Below are 27084 nucleotides of genomic sequence, written 5' to 3'. Positions count from 1 at the left end.
TTGAGTGAATTGCCAAAAGTCAGATTTTTGCTGAAATTGTGACCCCAGGGCTTAGGGATTTTTTCAAAAAAAATATTTTCTGCCGGTTAAGTTTTTGAGGGCTGATTTCTTGTCCTGTGATAAAAAGCCTTCTGTTTCCATCGCCAAACCTTTCAGGAGAGCATTTTCAAGCTTTTGGCACCATTTTTGAGTGAATTGCCAAAAGTCAGATTTTTGCTGAAATTGTGACCCCGCGGCTTAGGGATTTTTTCAAAAAAATATTTTCTGCCGGTTAAGTTTTTGAGGGCTGATTTCTTGTCCTGTGATAAAACACCTTCTGTTTCCATCACCAAATCTTTCAGGGGATCATTTTCAACCTTTTGGCACCATTTTGGAGTGAATTGCCAAAAGTCATATTTTTGCTGAAATTGTGACCCCGGGGCTTAGGGATTTTTTCAAAAAAATATTTTCTGCCGGTTAAGTTTTTGAGGGCTGATTTCTTGTCCTGTGATAAAAAGCCTTCTGTTTCGAGTGCCAAAGCTTTCAGGGGAGCATTTGCAAGCTTTTGGCACCATTTTGGAGTGAATTGCCAAAAGTCAGATTTTTGCTGAAATTGTGTCCCCAGGGCTTAGGGATTTTTTCAAAAAAATATTTTCTGCCGGTTAAGTTTTTGAGGGCTGATTTCTTGTCCTGTGATAAAAAGCCTTCTGTTTCTATCACCAAAGCTTTCAGGGGAGCATTTTCAAGCTTCTTGCACCATTTTTGAGTGAATTGCCAAAAGTCAGATTTTTGCTGAAATTGTGACCCCAGGGCTTAGGGATTTTTTCAAAAAAATATTTTCTGCCGGTAAAGTTTTTGAGGGCTGATTTCTTGTCCTGTGATAAAAAGCCTTCTGTTTCGAGTGCCAAACCTTTCAGGGGAGCATTTTCAAGCTTTTGGCACCATTTTTGAGTGAATTGCCAAAAGTCAGATTTTTGATGAAATTGTGACCCCGGGGCTTAGGGATTTTTTCAAAAAAAATATTTTCTGCCGGTTAAGTTTTTGAGGGCTCATTTCTTGTCTTGTGATAAAAAGCCTTCTGTTTCGAGTGCCAAAGCTTTCAGGAGAGCATTTGCAAGCTTTTGGCACCATTTTTGAGTGAATTGCCAAAAGTCAGATTTTTGCTGAAATTGTGACCCCGGGGCTTAGGGATTTTTTCAAAAAAATATTTTCTGCCGGTTAAGTTTTTGAGGGCTGATTTCTTGTCCTGTGATAAAACGCCTTCTGTTTCCATCACCAAACCTTTCAGGAGAGCATTTTCAACCTTTTGGCACCATTTTGGAGTGAATTGCCAAAAGTCAGATTTTTCCTGAAATTGTGACCCCGGGGCTTAGGGATTTTTTCAAAAAATAATTTTCTGCCGGTTAGGTTTTTGAGGGCTGATTTCTTGTCCTGCGATAAAAAGCCTTCTGTTTCTATCACCAAAGCTTTCAGGGGATCATTTTCAACCTTTTTACACCATTTTTGAGAGAATTGCCAAAAGTCATATTTTTGCTGAAATTGTGACCCCGGGGCTTAGGGATTTTTTCAAAAAAATATTTTCTGCCGGTTAAGTTTTTGAGGGCTGATTTCTTGTCCTGTGAAAAAAAGCCTTCTGTTTCGAGTGCCAAACCTTTCAGGGGAGCATTTTCAAGCTTTTGGCACCATTTTTGAGTGAATTGCCAAAAGTCAGATTTTTGCTGAAATTGTGACCCTAAGCCCTGGGGACTTAGGGATTTTCTCAAAAAAATATTTTCTGCCGGTTAGGTTTTTGAGGTCTGATTTCTTGTCTTGCGATAAAAAGCCTTCTGTTTCTATCACCAAAGCTTTCAGGGGATCATTTTCAACCTTTTTACACCATTTTTGAGTGAATTGCCAAAAGTCAGATTTTTGCTGAAATTGTGACCCCGGGGCTTAGGGATTTTTTCATAAAATAATTTTCTGCCGGTTAGGTTTTTGAGAGCTTATTTCTTGTCCTGTGATAAAAAGCCTTCTGTTTCGAGTGCCAAACCTTTCAGGGGATGTTTTTCAACCTTTTTGCACCATTTTTGAGTGAACTGCCAAAAGTCAGATTTTTGCTGAAATTGTGACCCCGGGGCTTAGGGATTTTTTCAAAAAAATATTTTCTGCCGGTTAGGTTTTTGAGGGCTGATTTCTTGTCCTGCGATAAAAAGCCTTCTGTTTCTATCACCAAAGCTTTCAGGGGATCATTTTCAGCCTTTTTACACCATTTTTGAGTGAATTGCCAAAAGTCATATTTTTGCTGAAATTGTGACCCCGGGGCTTAGGGATTTTTTTTAAAAAAATATTTTCTGCCGATTAGGTGTTTGAGGGCTGATTTCTTGTCCTGCGATAAAAAGCCTTCTGTTTCTATCACCAAAGCTTTCAGGGGATCATTTTCAACCTTTTTACACCATTTTTGAGTGAATTGCCAAAAGTCATATTTTTGCTGAAATTGTGACCCCGGGGCTTTGGGATTTTTTCAAAAAAATATTTTCTGCCGGTTAAGTTTTTGAGGGCTGATTTCTTGTCCTGTGATAAAAAGCCTTCTGTTTCGAGTGCCAAACCTTTCAGGGGATGTTTTTCAACCTTTTTACACCATTTTTGAGTGAACTGCCAAAAGTCAAATTTTTGCTGAAATTGTGACCCCGGGGCTTAGGGATTTTTTCAAAAAAATATTTTCTGCCGGTAAAGTTTTTGAGGGCTGATTGCTTGGCCTGTGATAAAAAGCCTTCTGTTTCGAGTGCCAAACCTTTCAGGGGAGCATTTTCAAGCTTTTGGCACCATTTTTGAGTGAATTGCCAAAAGTCAGATTTTTGCTGAAATTGTGACCCCGGGGCTTAGGGATTTTTTCAAAAAAATATTTTCTGCCGGTTAAGTTTTTGAGGGTTGATTTCTTGTCCTGTGATAAAACGCCTTCTGTTTCCATCACCAAACCTTTCAGGAGAGCATTTTCAACCTTTTGGCACCATTTTGGAGTGAATTGCCAAAAGTCAGATTTTTCCTGAAATTGTGACCCCGGGGCTTAGGGATTTTTTCAAAAAATAATTTTCTGCCGGTTAGGTTTTTGAGGGCTGATTTCTTGTCCTGCGATAAAAAGCCTTCTGTTTCTATCACCAAAGCTTTCAGGGGATCATTTTCAACCTTTTTACGCCATTTTTGAGTGAATTGCCAAAAGTCATATTTTTGCTGAAATTGTGACCCCGGGGCTTAGGGATTTTTTCAAAAAAATATTTTCTGCCGGTTAAGTTTTTGAGGGCTGATTTCTTGTCCTGTGATAAAAAGCCTTCTGTTTCGAGTGCCAAACCTTTCAGGGGATGTTTTTCATCCTTTTTGCACCATTTTTGAGTGAACTGCCAAAAGTCAGATTTTTGCTGAAATTGTGACCCCGGGGCTTAGGGATTTTTTCAAAAAAATATTTTCTGCTGGTAAAGTTTTTGAGGGCTGATTGCTTGTCCTGTGATAAAAAGCCTTCTGTTTCCATCGCCAAACCTTTCAGGAGAGCATTTTCAAGCTTTTGGCACCATTTTTGAGTGAATTGCCAAAAGTCAGATTTTTGCTGAAATTGTGACCCCGGGGCTTAGGGTTTTTTTCAAAAAAATATTTTCTGCCGGTTAAGTTTTTGAGGGCTGATTTCTTGTCCTGTGATAAAACACCTTCTGTTTCCATCACCAAATCTTTCAGGGGATCATTTTCAACCTTTTGGCACCATTTTGGAGTGAATTGCCAAAAGTCATATTTTTGCTGAAATTGTGACCCCGGGGCTTAGGGATTTTTTCAAAAAAATATTTTCTGCCGGTTAAGTTTTTGAGGGCTGATTTCTTGTCCTGTGATAAAAAGCCTTCTGTTTCGAGTGCCAAACCTTTCAGGGGAGCATTTGCAAGCTTTTGGCACCATTTTGGAGTGAATTGCCATAAGTCAGATTTTTGCTGAAATTGTGTCCCCAGGGCTTAGGGATTTTTTCAAAAAAATATTTTCTGCCGGTTAGGTTTTTGAGGGCTGATTTCTTGTCCTGCGATAAAAAGCCTTCTGTTTCTATCACCAAAGCTTTCAGGGGATCATTTTCAGCCTTTTTACACCATTTTTGAGTGAATTGCCAAAAGTCATATTTTTGCTGAAATTGTGACCCCGGGGCTTAGGGATTTTTTTAAAAAAAATATTTTCTGCCGATTAGGTGTTTGAGGGCTGATTTCTTGTCCTGCGATAAAAAGCCTTCTGTTTCTATCACCAAAGCTTTCAGGGGATCATTTTCAGCCTTTTTACACCATTTTTGAGTGAATTGCCAAAAGTCATATTTTTGCTGAAATTGTGACCCCGGGGCTTAGGGATTTTTTTTAAAAAAATATTTTCTGCCGATTAGGTGTTTGAGGGCTGATTTCTTGTCCTGCGATAAAAAGCCTTCTGTTTCTATCACCAAAGCTTTCAGGGGATCATTTTCAACCTTTTTACACCATTTTTGAGTGAATTGCCAAAAGTCATATTTTTGCTGAAATTGTGACCCCGGGGCTTTGGGATTTTTTCAAAAAAATATTTTCTGCCGGTTAAGTTTTTGAGGGCTGATTTCTTGTCCTGTGATAAAAAGCCTTCTGTTTCGAGTGCCAAACCTTTCAGGGGATGTTTTTCAACCTTTTTACACCATTTTTGAGTGAACTGCCAAAAGTCAAATTTTTGCTGAAATTGTGACCCCGGGGCTTAGGGATTTTTTCAAAAAAATATTTTCTGCCGGTAAAGTTTTTGAGGGCTGATTGCTTGGCCTGTGATAAAAAGCCTTCTGTTTCGAGTGCCAAACCTTTCAGGGGAGCATTTTCAAGCTTTTGGCACCATTTTTGAGTGAATTGCCAAAAGTCAGATTTTTGCTGAAATTGTGACCCCGGGGCTTAGGGATTTTTTCAAAAAAATATTTTCTGCCGGTTAAGTTTTTGAGGGTTGATTTCTTGTCCTGTGATAAAACGCCTTCTGTTTCCATCACCAAACCTTTCAGGAGAGCATTTTCAACCTTTTGGCACCATTTTGGAGTGAATTGCCAAAAGTCAGATTTTTCCTGAAATTGTGACCCCGGGGCTTAGGGATTTTTTCAAAAAATAATTTTCTGCCGGTTAGGTTTTTGAGGGCTGATTTCTTGTCCTGCGATAAAAAGCCTTCTGTTTCTATCACCAAAGCTTTCAGGGGATCATTTTCAACCTTTTTACGCCATTTTTGAGTGAATTGCCAAAAGTCATATTTTTGCTGAAATTGTGACCCCGGGGCTTAGGGATTTTTTCAAAAAAATATTTTCTGCCGGTTAAGTTTTTGAGGGCTGATTTCTTGTCCTGTGATAAAAAGCCTTCTGTTTCGAGTGCCAAACCTTTCAGGGGATGTTTTTCATCCTTTTTGCACCATTTTTGAGTGAACTGCCAAAAGTCAGATTTTTGCTGAAATTGTGACCCCGGGGCTTAGGGATTTTTTCAAAAAAATATTTTCTGCTGGTAAAGTTTTTGAGGGCTGATTGCTTGTCCTGTGATAAAAAGCCTTCTGTTTCCATCGCCAAACCTTTCAGGAGAGCATTTTCAAGCTTTTGGCACCATTTTTGAGTGAATTGCCAAAAGTCAGATTTTTGCTGAAATTGTGACCCCGGGGCTTAGGGTTTTTTTCAAAAAAATATTTTCTGCCGGTTAAGTTTTTGAGGGCTGATTTCTTGTCCTGTGATAAAACACCTTCTGTTTCCATCACCAAATCTTTCAGGGGATCATTTTCAACCTTTTGGCACCATTTTGGAGTGAATTGCCAAAAGTCATATTTTTGCTGAAATTGTGACCCCGGGGCTTAGGGATTTTTTCAAAAAAATATTTTCTGCCGGTTAAGTTTTTGAGGGCTGATTTCTTGTCCTGTGATAAAAAGCCTTCTGTTTCGAGTGCCAAACCTTTCAGGGGAGCATTTGCAAGCTTTTGGCACCATTTTGGAGTGAATTGCCATAAGTCAGATTTTTGCTGAAATTGTGTCCCCAGGGCTTAGGGATTTTTTCAAAAAAATATTTTCTGCCGGTTAGGTTTTTGAGGGCTGATTTCTTGTCCTGCGATAAAAAGCCTTCTGTTTCTATCACCAAAGCTTTCAGGGGATCATTTTCAGCCTTTTTACACCATTTTTGAGTGAATTGCCAAAAGTCATATTTTTGCTGAAATTGTGACCCCGGGGCTTAGGGATTTTTTTAAAAAAAATATTTTCTGCCGATTAGGTGTTTGAGGGCTGATTTCTTGTCCTGCGATAAAAAGCCTTCTGTTTCTATCACCAAAGCTTTCAGGGGATCATTTTCAACCTTTTTACACCATTTTTGAGTGAATTGCCAAAAGTCATATTTTTGCTGAAATTGTGACCCCGGGGCTTTGGGATTTTTTCAAAAAAATATTTTCTGCCGGTTAAGTTTTTGAGGGCTGATTTCTTGTCCTGTGATAAAAAGCCTTCTGTTTCGAGTGCCAAACCTTTCAGGGGATGTTTTTCAACCTTTTTACACCATTTTTGAGTGAACTGCCAAAAGTCAAATTTTTGCTGAAATTGTGACCCCGGGGCTTAGGGATTTTTTCAAAAAAATATTTTCTGCCGGTAAAGTTTTTGAGGGCTGATTGCTTGGCCTGTGATAAAAAGCCTTCTGTTTCGAGTGCCAAACCTTTCAGGGGAGCATTTTCAAGCTTTTGGCACCATTTTTGAGTGAATTGCCAAAAGTCAGATTTTTGCTGAAATTGTGACCCCGGGGCTTAGGGATTTTTTCAAAAAAATATTTTCTGCCGGTTAAGTTTTTGAGGGCTGATTTCTTGTCCTGTGATAAAACGCCTTCTGTTTCCATCACCAAACCTTTCAGGAGAGCATTTTCAACCTTTTGGCACCATTTTGGAGTGAATTGCCAAAAGTCAGATTTTTCCTGAAATTGTGACCCCGGGGCTTAGGGATTTTTTCAAAAAATAATTTTCTGCCGGTTAGGTTTTTGAGGGCTGATTTCTTGTCCTGCGATAAAAAGCCTTCTGTTTCTATCACCAAAGCTTTCAGGGGATCATTTTCAACCTTTTTACGCCATTTTTGAGTGAATTGCCAAAAGTCATATTTTTGCTGAAATTGTGACCCCGGGGCTTAGGGATTTTTTCAAAAAAATATTTTCTGCCGGTTAAGTTTTTGAGGGCTGATTTCTTGTCCTGTGATAAAAAGCCTTCTGTTTCGAGTGCCAAACCTTTCAGGGGATGTTTTTCATCCTTTTTGCACCATTTTTGAGTGAACTGCCAAAAGTCAGATTTTTGCTGAAATTGTGACCCCGGGGCTTAGGGATTTTTTCAAAAAAATATTTTCTGCTGGTAAAGTTTTTGAGGGCTGATTGCTTGTCCTGTGATAAAAAGCCTTCTGTTTCGAGTGCCAAACCTTTCAGGAGAGCATTTTCAAGCTTTTGGCACCATTTTTGAGTGAATTGCCAAAAGTCAGATTTTTGCTGAAATTGTGACCCCGGGGCTTAGGGATTTTTTCAAAAAAAATATTTTCTGCCGGTTAAGTTTTTGAGGGCTGATTTCTTGTCCTGTGATAAAAAGCCTTCTGTTTCCATCGCCAAACCTTTCAGGAGAGCATTTTCAAGCTTTTGGCACCATTTTTGAGTGAATTGCCAAAAGTCAGATTTTTGCTGAAATTGTGACCCCGGGGCTTAGGGTTTTTTTCAAAAAAATATTTTCTGCCGGTTAAGTTTTTGAGGGCTGATTTCTTGTCCTGTGATAAAACACCTTCTGTTTCCATCACCAAATCTTTCAGGGGATCATTTTCAACCTTTTGGCACCATTTTGGAGTGAATTGCCAAAAGTCATATTTTTGCTGAAATTGTGACCCTGGGGCTTAGGGATTTTTTCAAAAAAATATTTTCTGCCGGTTAAGTTTTTGAGGGCTGATTTCTTGTCCTGTGATAAAAAGCCTTCTGTTTCGAGTGCCAAACCTTTCAGGGGAGCATTTGCAAGCTTTTGGCACCATTTTGGAGTGAATTGCCATAAGTCAGATTTTTGCTGAAATTGTGTCCCCAGGGCTTAGGGATTTTTTCAAAAAAATATTTTCTGCCGGTTAAGTTTTTGAGGGCTGATTTCTTGTCCTGTGATAAAAAGCCTTCTGTTTCCATCGCCAAACCTTTCAGGAGAGCATTTTCAAGCTTCTTGTACCATTTTTGAGTGAATTGCCAAAAGTCAGATTTTTGCTGAAATTGTGACCCCGGGGCTTAGGGATTTTTTCAAAAAAATATTTTCTGCCGGTTAAGTTTTTGAGGGCTGATTTCTTGTCCTGTGATAAAAAGCCTTCTGTTTCTATCACAAAGCTTTCAGGGCATCATTTTCAAGCTTCTTGCACCATTTTTGAGTGAATTGCCAAAAGTCAGATTTTTGCTGAAATTGTGACCCCGGGGCTTAGGGATTTTTTCAAAAAAATATTTTCTACCGGTTAAGTTTTTGAGGGCTGATTTCTTGTCCTGTGATAAAACGCCTTCTGTTTCCATCACCAAACCTTTCAGGAGAGCATTTTCAACCTTTTGGCACCATTTTGGAGTGAATTGCCAAAAGTCAGATTTTTCCTGAAATTGTGACCCCGGGGCTTAGGGATTTTTTCAAAAAATAATTTTCTGCCGGTTAGGTTTTTGAGGGCTGATTTCTTGTCCTGCGATAAAAAGCCTTCTGTTTCTATCACCAAAGCTTTCAGGGGATCATTTTCAACCTTTTTACGCCATTTTTGAGTGAATTGCCAAAAGTCATATTTTTGCTGAAATTGTGACCCCGGGGCTTAGGGATTTTTTCAAAAAAATATTTTCTGCCGGTTAAGTTTTTGAGGGCTGATTTCTTGTCCTGTGATAAAAAGCCTTCTGTTTCGAGTGCCAAACCTTTCAGGGGAGCATTTTCAAGTTTTTGGCACCATTTTTGAGTGAATTGCCAAAAGTCAGATTTTTGATGAAATTGTGACCCCGGGGCTTAGGGATTTTTTCAAAAAAAAAATTCTGCCGGTTAGGTTTTTGAGGGCTGATTTCTTGTCCTGCGATAAAAAGCCTTCTGTTTCTATCACCAAAGCTTTCAGAGGATCATTTTCAACCTTTTTACACCATTTTTGAGTGAATTGCCAAAAGTCATATTTTTGCTGAAATTGTGACCCCGGGGCTTAGGGATTTTTTCAAAAAAATATTTTCTGCCGGTTAGGTTTTTGAGGGCTGATTTCTTGTCCTGCGATAAAAAGCCTTCTATTTCTATCACCAAAGCTTTCAGGGGATCATTTTCAACCTTTTTACACCATTTTTGAGTGAATTGCCAAAAGTCAGATTTTTGCTGAAATTGTGACCCCGGTGCTTAGGGATTTTTTCAAAAAAATATTTTCTGCCGGTTAAGTTTTTGAGGGCTGATTTCTTGTCCTGTGATAAAAAGCCTTCTGTTTCGAGTGCCAAACCTTTCAGGGGAGCATTTTCAAGCGTTTGGCACCATTTTTGAGTGAATTGCCAAAAGTCAGATTTTTGCTGAAATTGTGACCCCGGGGCTTAGGGATTTTTTCAAAAAAATATTTTCTGCCGGTTAAGTTTTTGAGGGCTGATTTCTTGTCCTGTGATAAAAAGCCTTCTGTTTCCATCGCCAAACCTTTCAGGAGAGCATTTTCAAGCTTCTTGTACCATTTTTGAGTGAATTGCCAAAAGTCAGATTTTTGCTGAAATTGTGACCCCGGGGCTTAGGGATTTTTTCAAAAAAATATTTTCTGCCGGTTAAGTTTTTGAGGGCTGATTTCTTGTCCTGTGATAAAAAGCCTTCTGTTTCTATCACAAAGCTTTCAGGGCATCATTTTCAAGCTTCTTGCACCATTTTTGAGTGAATTGCCAAAAGTCAGATTTTTGCTGAAATTGTGACCCCGGGGCTTAGGGATTTTTTCAAAAAAATATTTTCTACCGGTTAAGTTTTTGAGGGTTGATTTCTTGTCCTGTGATAAAACGCATTCTGTTTCCATCACCAAACCTTTCAGGAGAGCATTTTCAACCTTTTGGCACCATTTTGGAGTGAATTGCCAAAAGTCAGATTTTTCCTGAAATTGTGACCCCGGGGCTTAGGGATTTTTTCAAAAAATAATTTTCTGCCGGTTAGGTTTTTGAGGGCTGATTTCTTGTCCTGCGATAAAAAGCCTTCTGTTTCTATCACCAAAGCTTTCAGGGGATCATTTTCAACCTTTTTACGCCATTTTTGAGTGAATTGCCAAAAGTCATATTTTTGCTGAAATTGTGACCCCGGGGCTTAGGGATTTTTTCAAAAAAATATTTTCTGCCGGTTAAGTTTTTGAGGGCTGATTTCTTGTCCTGTGATAAAAAGCCTTCTGTTTCGAGTGCCAAACCTTTCAGGGGAGCATTTTCAAGTTTTTGGCACCATTTTTGAGTGAATTGCCAAAAGTCAGATTTTTGATGAAATTGTGACCCCGGGGCTTAGGGATTTTTTCAAAAAAAAAATTCTGCCGGTTAGGTTTTTGAGGGCTGATTTCTTGTCCTGCGATAAAAAGCCTTCTGTTTCTATCACCAAAGCTTTCAGAGGATCATTTTCAACCTTTTTACACCATTTTTGAGTGAATTGCCAAAAGTCATATTTTTGCTGAAATTGTGACCCCGGGGCTTAGGGATTTTTTCAAAAAAATATTTTCTGCCGGTTAGGTTTTTGAGGGCTGATTTCTTGTCCTGCGATAAAAAGCCTTCTATTTCTATCACCAAAGCTTTCAGGGGATCATTTTCAACCTTTTTACACCATTTTTGAGTGAATTGCCAAAAGTCAGATTTTTGCTGAAATTGTGACCCCGGTGCTTAGGGATTTTTTCAAAAAAATATTTTCTGCCGGTTAAGTTTTTGAGGGCTGATTTCTTGTCCTGTGATAAAAAGCCTTCTGTTTCGAGTGCCAAACCTTTCAGGGGAGCATTTTCAAGCGTTTGGCACCATTTTTGAGTGAATTGCCAAAAGTCAGATTTTTGCTGAAATTGTGACCCCGGGGCTTAGGGATTTTTTCAAAAAAATATTTTCTGCCGGTTAAGTTTTTGAGGGCTGATTTCTTGTCCTGTGATAAAAAGCCTTCTGTTTCCATCGCCAAACCTTTCAGGAGAGCATTTTCAAGCTTCTTGTACCATTTTTGAGTGAATTGCCAAAAGTCAGATTTTTGCTGAAATTGTGACCCCGGGGCTTAGGGATTTTTTCAAAAAAATATTTTCTGCCGGTTAAGTTTTTGAGGGCTGATTTCTTGTCCTGTGATAAAAAGCCTTCTGTTTCTATCACAAAGCTTTCAGGGCATCATTTTCAAGCTTCTTGCACCATTTTTGAGTGAATTGCCAAAAGTCAGATTTTTGCTGAAATTGTGACCCCGGGGCTTAGGGATTTTTTCAAAAAAATATTTTCTACCGGTTAAGTTTTTGAGGGTTGATTTCTTGTCCTGTGATAAAACGCCTTCTGTTTCCATCACCAAACCTTTCAGGAGAGCATTTTCAACCTTTTGGCACCATTTTGGAGTGAATTGCCAAAAGTCAGATTTTTCCTGAAATTGTGACCCCGGGGCTTAGGGATTTTTTCAAAAAATAATTTTCTGCCGGTTAGGTTTTTGAGGGCTGATTTCTTGTCCTGCGATAAAAAGCCTTCTGTTTCTATCACCAAAGCTTTCAGGGGATCATTTTCAACCTTTTTACACCATTTTTGAGTGAATTGCCAAAAGTCATATTTTTGCTGAAATTGTGACCCCGGGGCTTAGGGATTTTTTCAAAAAAATATTTTCTGCCGGTTAAGTTTTTGAGGGCTGATTTCTTGTCCTGTGATAAAAAGCCTTCTGTTTCCATCGCCAAACCTTTCAGGAGAGCATGTTCAACCTTTTTGCACCATTTTTGAGTGAATTGCCAAAAGTCAGATTTTTGCTGAAATTGTGACCCCGGGGCTTAGGGATTTTTCCAAAAAAATATTTCCTGCCGGTTAAGTTTTTGAGGGCTGATTTCTTGTCCTGTGATAAAAAGCCTTCTGTTTCTATCACCAAAGCTTTCAGGGGATCATTTTCAACCTTTTTACACCATTTTTGAGTGAATTGCCAAAAGTCATATTTTTGCTGAAATTGTGACCCCGGGGCTTAGGGATTTTTTCAAAAAAATATTTTCTGCCTGTTAAGTTTTTGAGGGCTGATTTCTTGTCCTGTGATAAAAAGCCTTCTGTTTCGAGTGCCAAACCTTTCAGGAGAGCATTTTCAACCTTTTTGCACCATTTTTGAGTGAATTGCCAAAAGTCAGATTTTTGCTGAAATTGTGACCCCGGGGCTTAGGGATTTTTTCAAAAAAATATTTTCTGCCGGTTAAGTTTTTGAGGGCTGATTTCTTGTCCTATGATAAAAAGCCTTCTGTTTCGAGTGCCAAACCTTTCAGGGAATCATTTACAACCTTTTTGCACCATTTTTGAGTGAATTGCCAAAAGTAAGATTTTTGCTGAAATTGTGACCCCGGGGCTTAGGGATTTTTTCAAAAAAATATTTCCTGCCGGTTAAGTTTTTGAGGGCTGATTTCTTGTCCTGTGATAAAAAGCCTTCTGTTTCCATCGCCAAACCTTTCAGGAGAGCATTTTCAAGCTTTTGGCACCATTTTGGAGTGAATTGCCAAAAGTCATATTTTTGCTGAAATTGTGACCCCGGGGCTTAGGGATTTTTTCAAAAAAATATTTTCTGCCGGTTAAGTTTTTGAGGGCTGATTTCTTGTCCTGTGATAAAAAGCCTTCTGTTTCGAGTGCCAAACCTTTCAGGGGATGTTTTTCAACCTTTTTGCACCATTTCTGAGTGAATTGCCAAAAGTCATATTTTTGCTGAAATTGTGACCCCGGGCCTTAAGGATTTTTTCAAAAAAATATTTTCTGCCGGTTAAGTTTTTGAGGGCTGATTTCTTGTCCTGTGATAAAAAGCCTTCTGTTTCCATCGCCAAACCTTTCAGGAGAGCATTTTCAAGCTTTTGGCACCATTTTGGAGTGAATTGCCAAAAGTCAGATTTTTGCTGAAATTGTGACCCCGGGGCTTAGGGATTTTTTCAAAAAAATATTTTCTGCCGGTTAAGTTTTTGAGGGCTGATTTCTTGTCCTGTGATAAAAAGCCTTCTGTTTCGAGTACCAAACCTTTCAGGGGATGTTTTTCAACCTTTTTGCACCATTTTTGAGTGAATTGCCAAAAGTCAGATTTTTGCTGAAATTGTGACCCCGGGGCTTAGGGATTTTTCCAAAAAAATATTTCCTGCCGGTTAAGTTTTTGAGGGCTGATTGCTTGTCCTGTGATAAAAAGCCTTCTGTTTCCATCGCCAAACCTTTCAGGAGAGCATTTTCAAGCTTTTGGCATCATTTTTGAGTGAATTGCCAAAAGTCAGATTTTTGCTGAAATTGTGACCCCGGGGCTTAGGGATTTTTTCAAAAAAATATTTTCTGCCGGTTAGGTTTTTGAGGGCTGATTTCTAGTCCTGCGATAAAAAGCCTTCTGTTTCTATCACCAAAGCTTTCAGGGGATCATTTTCAACCTTTTTACACGATTTTTGAGTGAATTGCCAAAAGTCATATTTTTGCTGAAATTGTGACCCCGGGCCTTAAGGATTTTTTCAAAAAAATATTTTCTGCCGGTTAAGTTTTTGAGGGCTGATTTCTTGTCCTGTGATAAAAAGCCTTCTGTTTCCATCGCCAAACCTTTCAGGAGAGCATTTTCAAGCTTTTGGCACCATTTTGGAGTGAATTGCCAAAAGTCAGATTTTTGCTGAAATTGTGACCCCGGGGCTTAGGGATTTTTTCAAAAAAATATTTCCTGCCGGTTAAGTTTTTGAGGGCTGATTTCTTGTCCTGTGATAAAAAGCCTTCTGTTTCGAGTGCCAAACCTTTCAGGGGATCATTTACAACCTTTTTGCACCATTTTTGAGTGAATTGCCAAAAGTAAGATTTTTGCTGAAATTGTGACCCCGGGGCTTAGGGATTTTTTCAAAAAAATATTTTCTGCCGGTTAAGTTTTTGAGGGCTGATTGCTTGTCCTGTGATAAAAAGCCTTCTGTTTCCATCGCCAAACCTTTCAGGAGAGCATTTTCAAGCTTTTGGCACCATTTTGGAGTGAATTGCCAAAAGTCAGATTTTTGCTGAAATTGTGACCCCGGGGCTTAGGGATTTTTTCAAAAAAATATTTTCTGCCGGTTAAGTTTTTGAGGGCTGATTTCTTGTCCTGTGATAAAAAGCCTTCTGTTTCGAGTGCCAAACCTTTCAGGGGATGTTTTTCAACCTTTTTGCACCATTTCTGAGTGAATTGCCAAAAGTCATATTTTTGCTGAAATTGTGACCCCGGGCCTTAAGGATTTTTCCAAAAAAATATTTCCTGCCGGTTAAGTTTTTGAGGGCTGATTTCTTGTCCTGTGATAAAAAGCCTTCTGTTTCCATCGCCAAACCTTTCAGGAGAGCATTTCAAGCTTTTGGCACCATTTTTGAGTGAATTGCCAAAAGTCAGATTTTTGCTGAAATTGTGACCCCGGCTTAGGGATTTTTTCAAAAAAATATTTTCTGCCGGTTAGGTTTTTGAGGGCTGATTTCTAGTCCTGCGATAAAAAGCCTTCTGTTTCTATCACCAAAGCTTTCAGGGGATCATTTTCAACCTTTTTACACGATTTTTGAGTGAATTGCCAAAAGTCAGAGTTTTGCTGAAATTGTGACCCCGGGCCTTAAGGATTTTTTCAAAAAAATATTTTCTGCCGGTTAAGTTTTTGAGGGCTGATTTCTTGTCCTGTGATAAAAAGCCTTCTGTTTCGAGTGCCAAACCTTTCAGGGGAGCATTTTCAAGCTTTTGGCACCATTTTTGAGTGAATTGCCAAAAGTCAGATTTTTGATGAAATTGTGACCCCGGGGCTTAGGGATTTTTTCAAAAAAATATTTCCTGCCGGGTAAGTTTTTGAGGGCTTATTTCTTGACCTGTGTTAAAAAGCTTTCTGTTTCGAGTGCCAAACGTTTCAGGAGAGCATTTCCAAGCTTTTTGCACCATTTTTGAGTGAATTGCCAAAAGTCAGTTTTTTGCTGAAATTGTGACCCCGGGGCTTAGGGATTTTTTCAAAAAAATAATTTCTGCCCGTTAAGTTTTTGAGGGCTGATTTCTTGTCCTGTGATAAAAAGCCTTCTGTTTCGAGTGCCAAACCTTTCAGGGGATCATTTCCAACCTTTTTGCACCATTTTTGAGTAAATTGCCAAAAGTCAGATTTTTGCTGAAATTGTGACCCCTTGGCTTAGGGTTTTTTCCAAAAACATATTTCCTGCCAGGTAAGTTTTTGAGGTCTTATTTCTTGACCTGTGATAAAAAGCTTTCTGTTTCGAGTGCCAAACGTTTCAGGAGAGCATTTTCAAGCTTTTTGCACCATTTTTGAGTGAATTGCCAAAAGTCAGTTTTTTACTGAAATTGTGACCCCGGGGCTTAGGGATTTTTTCAAAAAAATATTTTCTGCCGGTTAAATTTTTGAGGGCTGATTTCTTGTCCTGTGATAAAAAGCCTTCTGTTTCGAGTGCCAAACCTTTCAGGGGAGCATTTTCAAGCTTTTGGCACCATTTTTGAGTGAATTGCCAAAAGTCAGATTTTTGCTGAAATTTTGACCCCGGGGCTTAGGGATTTTTTCAAAAAAATATTTTCCGCAGGTTAAGTTTTTGAGGTCTGATTTCTTGTCCTGTGATAAGAAGCCTTCTGTTTCCATCGCCAAACCTTTCAGGGGAGCATTTTCAAGCTTTTGGCACCATTTTTGAGTGAATTGCCAAAAGTCAGATTTTTGCTGAAATTGTGACCCCGGGGCTTAGGGATTTTTTCAAAAAAATATTTTCTGCCGGTTAAATTTTTGAGGGCTGATTTCTTGTCCTGTGATAAAAAGCCTTCTGTTTCGAGTGCCAAACCTTTCAGGGGATGTTTTTCAACCTTTTTGCACCATTTTTGAGTGAATTGCCAAAAGTCAGATTTTTGCTGAAATTGTGACCCCGGGGCTTAGGGATTTTTCCAAAAAAATATTTCCTGCCGGTTAAGTTTTTGAGGGCTGATTGCTTGTCCTGTGATAAAAAGCCTTCTGTTTCCATCGCCAAACCTTTCAGGAGAGCATTTTCAAGCTTTTGGCACCATTTTTGAGTGAATTGCCAAAAGTCAGATTTTTGCTGAAATTGTGACCCCGGGGCTTAGGGATTTTTTCAAAAAAATATTTTCTGCCGGTTAAGTTTTTGAGGGCTGATTGCTTGTCCTGTGATAAAAAGCCTTCTGTTTCCATCGCCAAACCTTTCAGGAGAGCATTTTCAAGCTTTTGGCACCATTTTTGAGTGAATTGCCAAAAGTCAGATTTTTGCTGAAATTGTGACCCCGGGGCTTAGGGATTTTTCCAAAAAAATATTTCCTGCCGGTTAAGTTTTTGAGGGCTGATTGCTTGTCCTGTGATAAAAAGCCTTCTGTTTCCATCGCCAAACCTTTCAGGAGAGCATTTTCAAGCTTTTGGCACCATTTTTGAGTGAATTGCCAAAAGTCAGATTTTTGCTGAAATTGTGACCCCGGGGCTTAGGGATTTTTTCAAAAAAATATTTTCTGCCGGTTAGGTTTTTGAGGGCTGATTTCTAGTCCTGTGATAAAAAGCCTTCTGTTTCGAGTGCCAAACCTTTCAGGGGATCATTTACAACCTTTTTGCACCATTTTTGAGTGAATTGCCAAAAGTAAGATTTTTGCTGAAATTGTGACCCCGGGGCTTAGGGATTTTTTCAAAAAAATATTTTCTGCCGGTTAAGTTTTTGAGGGCTGATTGCTTGTCCTGTGATAAAAAGCCTTCTGTTTCCATCGCCAAACCTTTCAGGAGAGCATTTTCAAGCTTTTGGCACCATTTTGGAGTGAATTGCCAAAAGTCAGATTTTTGCTGAAATTGTGACCCCGGGGCTTAGGGATTTTTTCAAAAAAATATTTTCTGCCGGTTAAGTTTTTGAGGGCTGATTTCTTGTCCTGTGATAAAAAGCCTTCTGTTTCGAGTGCCAAACCTTTCAGGGGATGTTTTTCAACCTTTTTGCACCATTTCTGAGTGAATTGCCAAAAGTCATATTTTTGCTGAAATTGTGACCCCGGGCCTTAAGGATTTTTCCAAAAAAATATTTCCTGCCGGTTAAGTTTTTGAGGGCTGATTTCTTGTCCTGTGATAAAAAGCCTTCTGTTTCCATCGCCAAACCTTTCAGGAGAGCATTTCAAGCTTTTGGCACCATTTTTGAGTGAATTGCCAAAAGTCAGATTTTTGCTGAAATTGTGACCCCGGGGCTTAGGGATTTTTTCAAAAAAATATTTTCTGCCGGTTAGGTTTTTGAGGGCTGATTTCTAGTCCTGCGATAAAAAGCCTTCTGTTTCTATCACCAAAGCTTTCAGGGGATCATTTTCAACCTTTTTACACGATTTTTGAGTGAATTGCCAAAAGTCATATTTTTGCTGAAATTGTGACCCCGGGCCTTAAGGATTTTTTCAAAAAAATATTTTCTGCCGGTTAAGTTTTTGAGGGCTGATTTCTTGTCCTGTGATAAAAAGCCTTCTGTTTCGAGTGCCAAACCTTTCAGGGGATCATTTACAACCTTTTTGCACCATTTTTGAGTGAATTGCCAAAAGTAAGATTTTTGCTGAAATTGTGACCCCGGGGCTTAGGGATTTTTTCAAAAAAATATTTTCTGCCGGTTAAGTTTTTGAGGGCTGATTTCTTGTCCTGTGATAAAAAGCCTTCTGTTTCCATCGCCAAACCTTTCAGGAGAGCATTTTCAAGCTTTTGGCACCATTTTGGAGTGAATTGCCAAAAGTCAGATTTTTGCTGAAATTGTGACCCCGGGGCTTAGGGATTTTTTCAAAAAAAATATTTTCTGCCGGTTAAGTTTTTGAGGGCTGATTTCTTGTCCTGTGATAAAAAGCCTTCTGTTTCGAGTGCCAAACCTTTCAGGGGATGTTTTTCAACCTTTTTGCACCATTTCTGAGTGAATTGCCAAAAGTCATATTTTTGCTGAAATTGTGACCCCGGGCCTTAAGGATTTTTTCAAAAAAATATTTTCTGCCGGTTAAGTTTTTGAGGGCTGATTTCTTGTCCTGTGATAAAAAGCCTTCTGTTTCCATCGCCAAACCTTTCAGGAGAGCATTTTCAAGCTTTTGGCACCATTTTGGAGTGAATTGCCAAAAGTCATATTTTTGCTGAAATTGTGACCCCGGGGCTTAGGGATTTTTTCAAAAAAATATTTTCTGCCGGTTAAGTTTTTGAGGGCTGATTTCTTGTCCTGTGATAAAAAGCCTTCTGTTTCCATCGCCAAACCTTTCAGGAGAGCATTTTCAAGCTTTTGGCACCATTTTGGAGTGAATTGCCAAAAGTCATATTTTTGCTGAAATTGTGACCCCGGGGCTTAGGGATTTTTTCAAAAAAATATTTTCTGCCGGTTAAGTTTTTGAGGGCTGATTTCTTGTCCTGTGATAAAAAGCCTTCTGTTTCGAGTGCCAAACCTTTCAGGGGATGTTTTTCAACCTTTTTGCACCATTTCTGAGTGAATTGCCAAAAGTCATATTTTTGCTGAAATTGTGACCCCGGGCCTTAAGGATTTTTTCAAAAAAATATTTTCTGCCGGTTAAGTTTTTGAGGGCTGATTTCTTGTCCTGTGATAAAAAGCCTTCTGTTTCCATCGCCAAACCTTTCAGGAGAGCATTTTCAAGCTTTTGGCACCATTTTGGAGTGAATTGCCAAAAGTCAGATTTTTGCTGAAATTGTGACCCCGGGGCTTAGGGATTTTTTCAAAAAAATATTTTCTGCCGGTTAAGTTTTTGAGGGCTGATTTCTTGTCCTGTGATAAAAAGCCTTCTGTTTCGAGTACCAAACCTTTCAGGGGATGTTTTTCAACCTTTTTGCACCATTTTTGAGTGAATTGCCAAAAGTCAGATTTTTGCTGAAATTGTGACCCCGGGGCTTAGGGATTTTTCCAAAAAAATATTTCCTGCCGGTTAAGTTTTTGAGGGCTGATTGCTTGTCCTGTGATAAAAAGCCTTCTGTTTCCATCGCCAAACCTTTCAGGAGAGCATTTTCAAGCTTTTGGCATCATTTTTGAGTGAATTGCCAAAAGTCAGATTTTTGCTGAAATTGTGACCCCGGGGCTTAGGGATTTTCTCAAAAAAATATTTTCTGCCGGTTAGGTTTTTGAGGGCTGATTTCTAGTCCTGCGATAAAAAGCCTTCTGTTTCTATCACCAAAGCTTTCAGGGGATCATTTTCAACCTTTTTACACGATTTTTGAGTGAATTGCCAAAAGTCATATTTTTGCTGAAATTGTGACCCCGGGCCTTAAGGATTTTTTCAAAAAAATATTTTCTGCCGGTTAAGTTTTTGAGGGCTGATTTCTTGTCCTGTGATAAAAAGCCTTCTGTTTCGAGTGCCAAACCTTTCAGGGGATCATTTACAACCTTTTTGCACCATTTTTGAGTGAATTGCCAAAAGTAAGATTTTTGCTGAAATTGTGACCCCGGGGCTTAGGGATTTTTTCAAAAAAATATTTTCTGCCGGTTAAGTTTTTGAGGGCTGATTGCTTGTCCTGTGATAAAAAGCCTTCTGTTTCCATCGCCAAACCTTTCAGGAGAGCATTTTCAAGCTTTTGGCACCATTTTGGAGTGAATTGCCAAAAGTCAGATTTTTGCTGAAATTGTGACCCCGGGGCTTAGGGATTTTTTCAAAAAAATATTTTCTGCCGGTTAAGTTTTTGAGGGCTGATTTCTTGTCCTGTGATAAAAAGCCTTCTGTTTCGAGTGCCAAACCTTTCAGGGGATGTTTTTCAACCTTTTTGCACCATTTCTGAGTGAATTGCCAAAAGTCATATTTTTGCTGAAATTGTGACCCCGGGCCTTAAGGATTTTTCCAAAAAAATATTTCCTGCCGGTTAAGTTTTTGAGGGCTGATTTCTTGTCCTGTGATAAAAAGCCTTCTGTTTCCATCGCCAAACCTTTCAGGAGAGCATTTCAAGCTTTTGGCACCATTTTTGAGTGAATTGCCAAAAGTCAGATTTTTGCTGAAATTGTGACCCCGGCTTAGGGATTTTTTCAAAAAAATATTTTCTGCCGGTTAGGTTTTTGAGGGCTGATTTCTAGTCCTGCGATAAAAAGCCTTCTGTTTCTATCACCAAAGCTTTCAGGGGATCATTTTCAACCTTTTTACACGATTTTTGAGTGAATTGCCAAAAGTCATATTTTTGCTGAAATTGTGACCCCGGGCCTTAAGGATTTTTTCAAAAAAATATTTTCTGCTGGTTAAGTTTTTGAGGGCTGATTTCTTGTCCTGTGATAAAAAGCCTTCTGTTTCGAGTGCCAAACCTTTCAGGGGAGCATTTTCAAGCTTTTGGCACCATTTTTGAGTGAATTGCCAAAAGTCAGATTTTTGATGAAATTGTGACCCCGGGGCTTAGGGATTTTTTCAAAAAAATATTTCCTGCCGGGTAAGTTTTTGAGGGCTTATTTCTTGACCTGTGTTAAAAAGCTTTCTGTTTCGAGTGCCAAACGTTTCAGGAGAGCATTTTCAAGCTTTTTGCACCATTTTTGAGTGAATTGCCAAAAGTCAGTTTTTTGCTGAAATTGTGACCCCGGGGCTTAGGGATTTTTTCAAAAAAATAATTTCTGCCGGTTAAGTTTTTGAGGGCTGATTTCTTGTCCTGTGATAAAAAGCCTTCTGTTTCGAGTGCCAAACCTTTCAGGGGATCATTTCCAACCTTTTTGCACCATTTTAGAGTAAATTGCCAAAAGTCAGATTTTTGCTGAAATTGTGACCCCTTGGCTTAGGGTTTTTTCCAAAAACATATTTCCTGCCAGGTAAGTTTTTGAGGTCTTATTTCTTGACCTGTGATAAAAAGCTTTCTGTTTCGAGTGCCAAACGTTTCAGGAGAGCATTTTCAAGCTTTTTGCACCATTTTTGAGTGAATTGCCAAAAGTCAGTTTTTTACTGAAATTGTGACCCCGGGGCTTAGGGATTTTTTCAAAAAAATATTTTCTGCCGGTTAAATTTTTGAGGGCTGATTTCTTGTCCTGTGATAAAAAGCCTTCTGTTTCGAGTGCCAAACCTTTCAGGGGATGTTTTTCAACCTTTTTGCACCATTTTTGAGTGAATTGCCAAAAGTCAGATTTTTGCTGAAATTTTGACCCCGGGGCTTAGGGATTTTTTCAAAAAAATATTTTCCGCAGGTTAAGTTTTTGAGGTCTGATTTCTTGTCCTGTGATAAGAAGCCTTCTGTTTCCATCGCCAAACCTTTCAGGAGAGCATTTTCAAGCTTTTGGCACCATTTTGGAGTGAATTGCCAAAAGTCAGATTTTTGCTGAAATTGTGACCCCGGGGCTTAGGGATTTTTTCAAAAAAATATTTTCTGCCGGTTAAGTTTTTGAGGGCTGATTTCTTGTCCTGTGATAAAAAGCCTTCTGTTTCGAGTACCAAACCTTTCAGGGGATGTTTTTCAACCTTTTTGCACCATTTTTGAGTGAATTGCCAAAAGTCAGATTTTTGCTGAAATTGTGACCCCGGGGCTTAGGGATTTTTCCAAAAAAATATTTCCTGCCGGTTAAGTTTTTGAGGGCTGATTGCTTGTCCTGTGATAAAAAGCCTTCTGTTTCCATCGCCAAACCTTTCAGGAGAGCATTTTCAAGCTTTTGGCATCATTTTTGAGTGAATTGCCAAAAGTCAGATTTTTGCTGAAATTGTGACCCCGGGGCTTAGGGATTTTTTCAAAAAAATATTTTCTGCCGGTTAGGTTTTTGAGGGCTGATTTCTAGTCCTGCGATAAAAAGCCTTCTGTTTCTATCACCAAAGCTTTCAGGGGATCATTTTCAAGCTTTTGGCACCATTTTTGAGTGAATTGCCAAAAGTAAGATTTTTGCTGAAATTGTGACCCCGGGGCTTAGGGATTTTTTCAAAAAAATATTTTCTGCCGGTTAAGTTTTTGAGGGCTGATTGCTTGTCCTGTGATCAAAAGCCTTCTGTTTCCATCGCCAAACCTTTCAGGAGAGCATTTTCAAGCTTTTGGCACCATTTTGGAGTGAATTGCCAAAAGTCAGATTTTTGCTGAAATTGTGACCCCGGGGCTTAGGGATTTTTTCAAAAAAATATTTTCTGCCGGTTAAGTTTTTGAGGGCTGATTTCTTGTCCTGTGATAAAAAGCCTTCTGTTTCGAGTGCCAAACCTTTCAGGGGATGTTTTTCAACCTTTTTGCACCATTTCTGAGTGAATTGCCAAAAGTCATATTTTTGCTGAAATTGTGACCCCAGGCCTTAAGGATTTTTCCAAAAAAATATTTCCTGCCGGGTAAGTTTTTGAGGGCTTATTTCTTGACCTGTGTTAAAAAGCTTTCTGTTTCGAGTGCCAAACGTTTCAGGAGAGCATTTTCAAGCTTTTTGCACCATTTTTGAGTGAATTGCCAAAAGTCAGTTTTTTGCTGAAATTGTGACCCCGGGGCTTAGGGATTTTTTCAAAAAAATAATTTCTGCCCGTTAAGTTTTTGAGGGCTGATTTCTTGTCCTGTGATAAAAAGCCTTCTGTTTCGAGTGCCAAACCTTTCAGGGGATCATTTCCAACCTTTTTGCACCATTTTTGAGTAAATTGCCAAAAGTCAGATTTTTGCTGAAATTGTGACCCCTTGGCTTAGGGTTTTTTCCAAAAACATATTTCCTGCCAGGTAAGTTTTTGAGGTCTTATTTCTTGACCTGTGATAAAAAGCTTTCTGTTTCGAGTGCCAAACGTTTCAGGAGAGCATTTTCAAGCTTTTTGCACCATTTTTGAGTGAATTGCCAAAAGTCAGTTTTTTACTGAAATTGTGACCCCGGGGCTTAGGGATTTTTTCAAAAAAATATTTTCTGCCGGTTAAATTTTTGAGGGCTGATTTCTTGTCCTGTGATAAAAAGCCTTCTGTTTCGAGTGCCAAACCTTTCAGGGGATGTTTTTCAACCTTTTTGCACCATTTTTGAGTGAATTGCCAAAAGTCAGATTTTTGCTGAAATTTTGACCCCGGGGCTTAGGGATTTTTTCAAAAAAATATTTTCCGCAGGTTAAGTTTTTGAGGTCTGATTTCTTGTCCTGTGATAAGAAGCCTTCTGTTTCCATCGCCAAACCTTTCAGGGGAGCATTTTCAAGCTTTTGGCACCATTTTTGAGTGAATTGCCAAAAATCAGATTTTTGCTGAAATTGTGACCCCGGGGCTTAGGGATTTTTTCAAAAAAATATTTTCTGCCGGTTAAATTTTTGAGGGCTGATTTCTTGTCCTGTGATAAAAAGCCTTCTGTTTCGAGTGCCAAACCTTTCAGGGGATGTTTTTCAACCTTTTTGCACCATTTTTGAGTGAATTGCCAAAAGTCAGATTTTTGCTGAAATTGTGACCCCGGGGCTTAGGGATTTTTCCAAAAAAATATTTCCTGCCGGTTAAGTTTTTGAGGGCTGATTTCTTGTCCTGTGATAAAAAGCCTTCTGTTTCCATCGCCAAACCTTTCAGGAGAGCATTTTCAAGCTTTTGGCACCATTTTTGAATGAATTGCCAAAAGTCAGATTTTTGCTGAAATTGTGACCCCGGGGCTTAGGGATTTTTTCAAAAAAATATTTTCTGCCGGTTAGGTTTTTGAGGGCTGATTTCTAGTCCTGTGATAAAAAGCCTTCTGTTTCGAGTGCCAAACCTTTCAGGGGATCATTTACAACCTTTTTGCACCATTTTTGAGTGAATTGCCAAAAGTAAGATTTTTGCTGAAATTGTGACCCCGGGGCTTAGGGATTTTTTCAAAAAAATATTTTCTGCCGGTTAAGTTTTTGAGGGCTGATTGCTTGTCCTGTGATAAAAAGCCTTCTGTTTCCATCGCCAAACCTTTCAGGAGAGCATTTTCAAGCTTTTGGCACCATTTTTGAGTGAACTGCCAAAAGTCAGATTTTTGCTGAAATTGTGACCCCAGGGCTTAGGGATTTTTTCAAAAAAATATTTTCTGCCGGTTAAATTTTTGAGGGCTGATTTCTTGTCCTGTGATAAAAAGCCTTCTGTTTCGAGTGCCAAACCTTTCAGGGGATGTTTTTCAACCTTTTTGCACCATTTTTGAGTGAATTGCCAAAAGTCAGATTTTTGCTGAAATTGTGTCCCCGGGGCTTAGGGATTTTTCCAAAAAAATATTTCCTGCCGGTTAAGTTTTTGAGGGCTTATTTCTTGACCTGTGATAGAAAGCTTTCTGTTTCGAGTGCCAAACCTTCCAGGAGAGCATTTTCAAGCTTTTGGCACCATTTTTGAGTGAATTGCCAAAAGTCAGATTTTTGCTGAAATTGTGACCCCGGGGCTTAGGGATTTTTTCAAAAAAATATTTTCTGCCGGTTAGGTTTTTGAGGGCTGATTTCTAGTCCTGCGATAAAAAGCCTTCTGTTTCTATCACCAAAGCTTTCAGGGGATCATTTTCAACCTTTTTACACGATTTTTGAGTGAATTGCCAAAAGTCATATTTTTGCTGAAATTGTGACCCCGGGCCTTAAGGATTTTTTCAAAAAAATATTTTCTGCCGGTTAAGTTTTTGAGGGCTGATTTCTTGTCCTGTGATAAAAAGCCTTCTGTTTCGAGTGCCAAACCTTTCAGGGGATGTTTTTCAACCTTTTTGCACCATTTCTGAGTGAATTGCCAAAAGTCATATTTTTGCTGAAATTGTGACCCCGGGCCTTAAGGATTTTTTCAAAAAAATATTTTCTGCCGGTTAAGTTTTTGAGGGCTGATTTCTTGTCCTGTGATAAAAAGCCTTCTGTTTCCATCGCCAAACCTTTCAGGAGAGCATTTTCAACCTTTTTGCACCATTTTGGAGTGAATTGCCAAAAGTCAGATTTTTGCTGAAATTGTGACCCCGGGGCTTAGGGATTTTTTCAAAAAAATATTTTCTGCCGGTTAAGTTTTTGAGGGCTGATTTCTTGTCCTGTGATAAAAAGCCTTCTGTTTCGAGTACCAAACCTTTCAGGGGATGTTTTTCAACCTTTTTGCACCATTTTTGAGTGAATTGCCAAAAGTCAGATTTTTGCTGAAATTATGACCCCGGGGCTTAGGGATTTTTCCAAAAAAATATTTCCTGCCGGTTAAGTTTTTGAGGGCTGATTTCTTGTCCTGTGATAAAAAGCCTTCTGTTTCCATCGCCAAACCTTTCAGGAGAGCATTTCAAGCTTTTGGCACCATTTTTGAGTGAATTGCCAAAAGTCAGATTTTTGCTGAAATTGTGACCCCGGGGCTTAGGGATTTTTTCAAAAAAATATTTTCTGCCGGTTAAGTTTTTGAGGGCTGATTTCTTGTCCTGTGATAAAAAGCCTTCTGTTTCGAGTGCCAAACCTTTCAGGGGATCATTTCCAACCTTTTTGCACCATTTTTGAGTAAATTGCCAAAAGTCAGATTTTTGCTGAAATTGTGACCCCTTGGCTTAGGGTTTTTTCCAAAAACATATTTCCTGCCAGGTAAGTTTTTGAGGTCTTATTTCTTGACCTGTGATAAAAAGCTTTCTGTTTCGAGTGCCAAACGTTTCAGGAGAGCATTTTCAAGCTTTTTGCACCATTTTTGAGTGAATTGCCAAAAGTCAGTTTTTTACTGAAATTGTGACCCCGGGGCTTAGGGATTTTTTCAAAAAAATATTTTCTGCCGGTTAAATTTTTGAGGGCTGATTTCTTGTCCTGTGATAAAAAGCCTTCTGTTTCGAGTGCCAAACCTTTCAGGGGATGTTTTTCAACCTTTTTGCACCATTTTTGAGTGAATTGCCAAAAGTCAGATTTTTGCTGAAATTTTGACCCCGGGGCTTAGGGATTTTTTCAAAAAAATATTTTCCGCAGGTTAAGTTTTTGAGGTCTGATTTCTTGTCCTGTGATAAGAAGCCTTCTGTTTCCATCGCCAAACCTTTCAGGGGAGCATTTTCAAGCTTTTGGCACCATTTTTGAGTGAATTGCCAAAAATCAGATTTTTGCTGAAATTGTGACCCCGGGGCTTAGGGATTTTTTCAAAAAAATATTTTCTGCCGGTTAAATTTTTGAGGGCTGATTTCTTGTCCTGTGATAAAAAGCCTTCTGTTTCGAGTGCCAAACCTTTCAGGGGATGTTTTTCAACCTTTTTGCACCATTTTTGAGTGAATTGCCAAAAGTCAGATTTTTGCTGAAATTGTGACCCCGGGGCTTAGGGATTTTTCCAAAAAAATATTTCCTGCCGGTTAAGTTTTTGAGGGCTGATTTCTTGTCCTGTGATAAAAAGCCTTCTGTTTCCATCGCCAAACCTTTCAGGAGAGCATTTTCAAGCTTTTGGCACCATTTTTGAATGAATTGCCAAAAGTCAGATTTTTGCTGAAATTGTGACCCCGGGGCTTAGGGATTTTTTCAAAAAAATATTTTCTGCCGGTTAGGTTTTTGAGGGCTGATTTCTAGTCCTGTGATAAAAAGCCTTCTGTTTCGAGTGCCAAACCTTTCAGGGGATCATTTACAACCTTTTTGCACCATTTTTGAGTGAATTGCCAAAAGTAAGATTTTTGCTGAAATTGTGACCCCGGGGCTTAGGGATTTTTTCAAAAAAATATTTTCTGCCGGTTAAGTTTTTGAGGGCTGATTGCTTGTCCTGTGATAAAAAGCCTTCTGTTTCCATCGCCAAACCTTTCAGGAGAGCATTTTCAAGCTTTTGGCACCATTTTTGAGTGAACTGCCAAAAGTCAGATTTTTGCTGAAATTGTGACCCCAGGGCTTAGGGATTTTTTCAAAAAAATATTTTCTGCCGGTTAAATTTTTGAGGGCTGATTTCTTGTCCTGTGATAAAAAGCCTTCTGTTTCGAGTGCCAAACCTTTCAGGGGATGTTTTTCAACCTTTTTGCACCATTTCTGAGTGAATTGCCAAAAGTCATATTTTTGCTGAAATTGTGACCCCGGGCCTTAAGGATTTTTTCAAAAAAATATTTTCTGCCGGTTAAGTTTTTGAGGGCTGATTTCTTGTCCTGTGATAAAAAGCCTTCTGTTTCCATCGCCAAACCTTTCAGGAGAGCATTTTCAAGCTTTTGGCACCATTTTGGAGTGAATTGCCAAAAGTCAGATTTTTGCTGAAATTGTGACCCCGGGGCTTAGGGATTTTTTCAAAAAA

Source organism: Podarcis liolepis (assembly GCF_965112155.1).
Source record: "Podarcis liolepis genome assembly, chromosome: 15".
Classification (NCBI taxonomy): domain Eukaryota; kingdom Metazoa; phylum Chordata; class Lepidosauria; order Squamata; family Lacertidae; genus Podarcis; species Podarcis liolepis.
Note: the sequence above shows the minus strand (reverse complement) of the source record.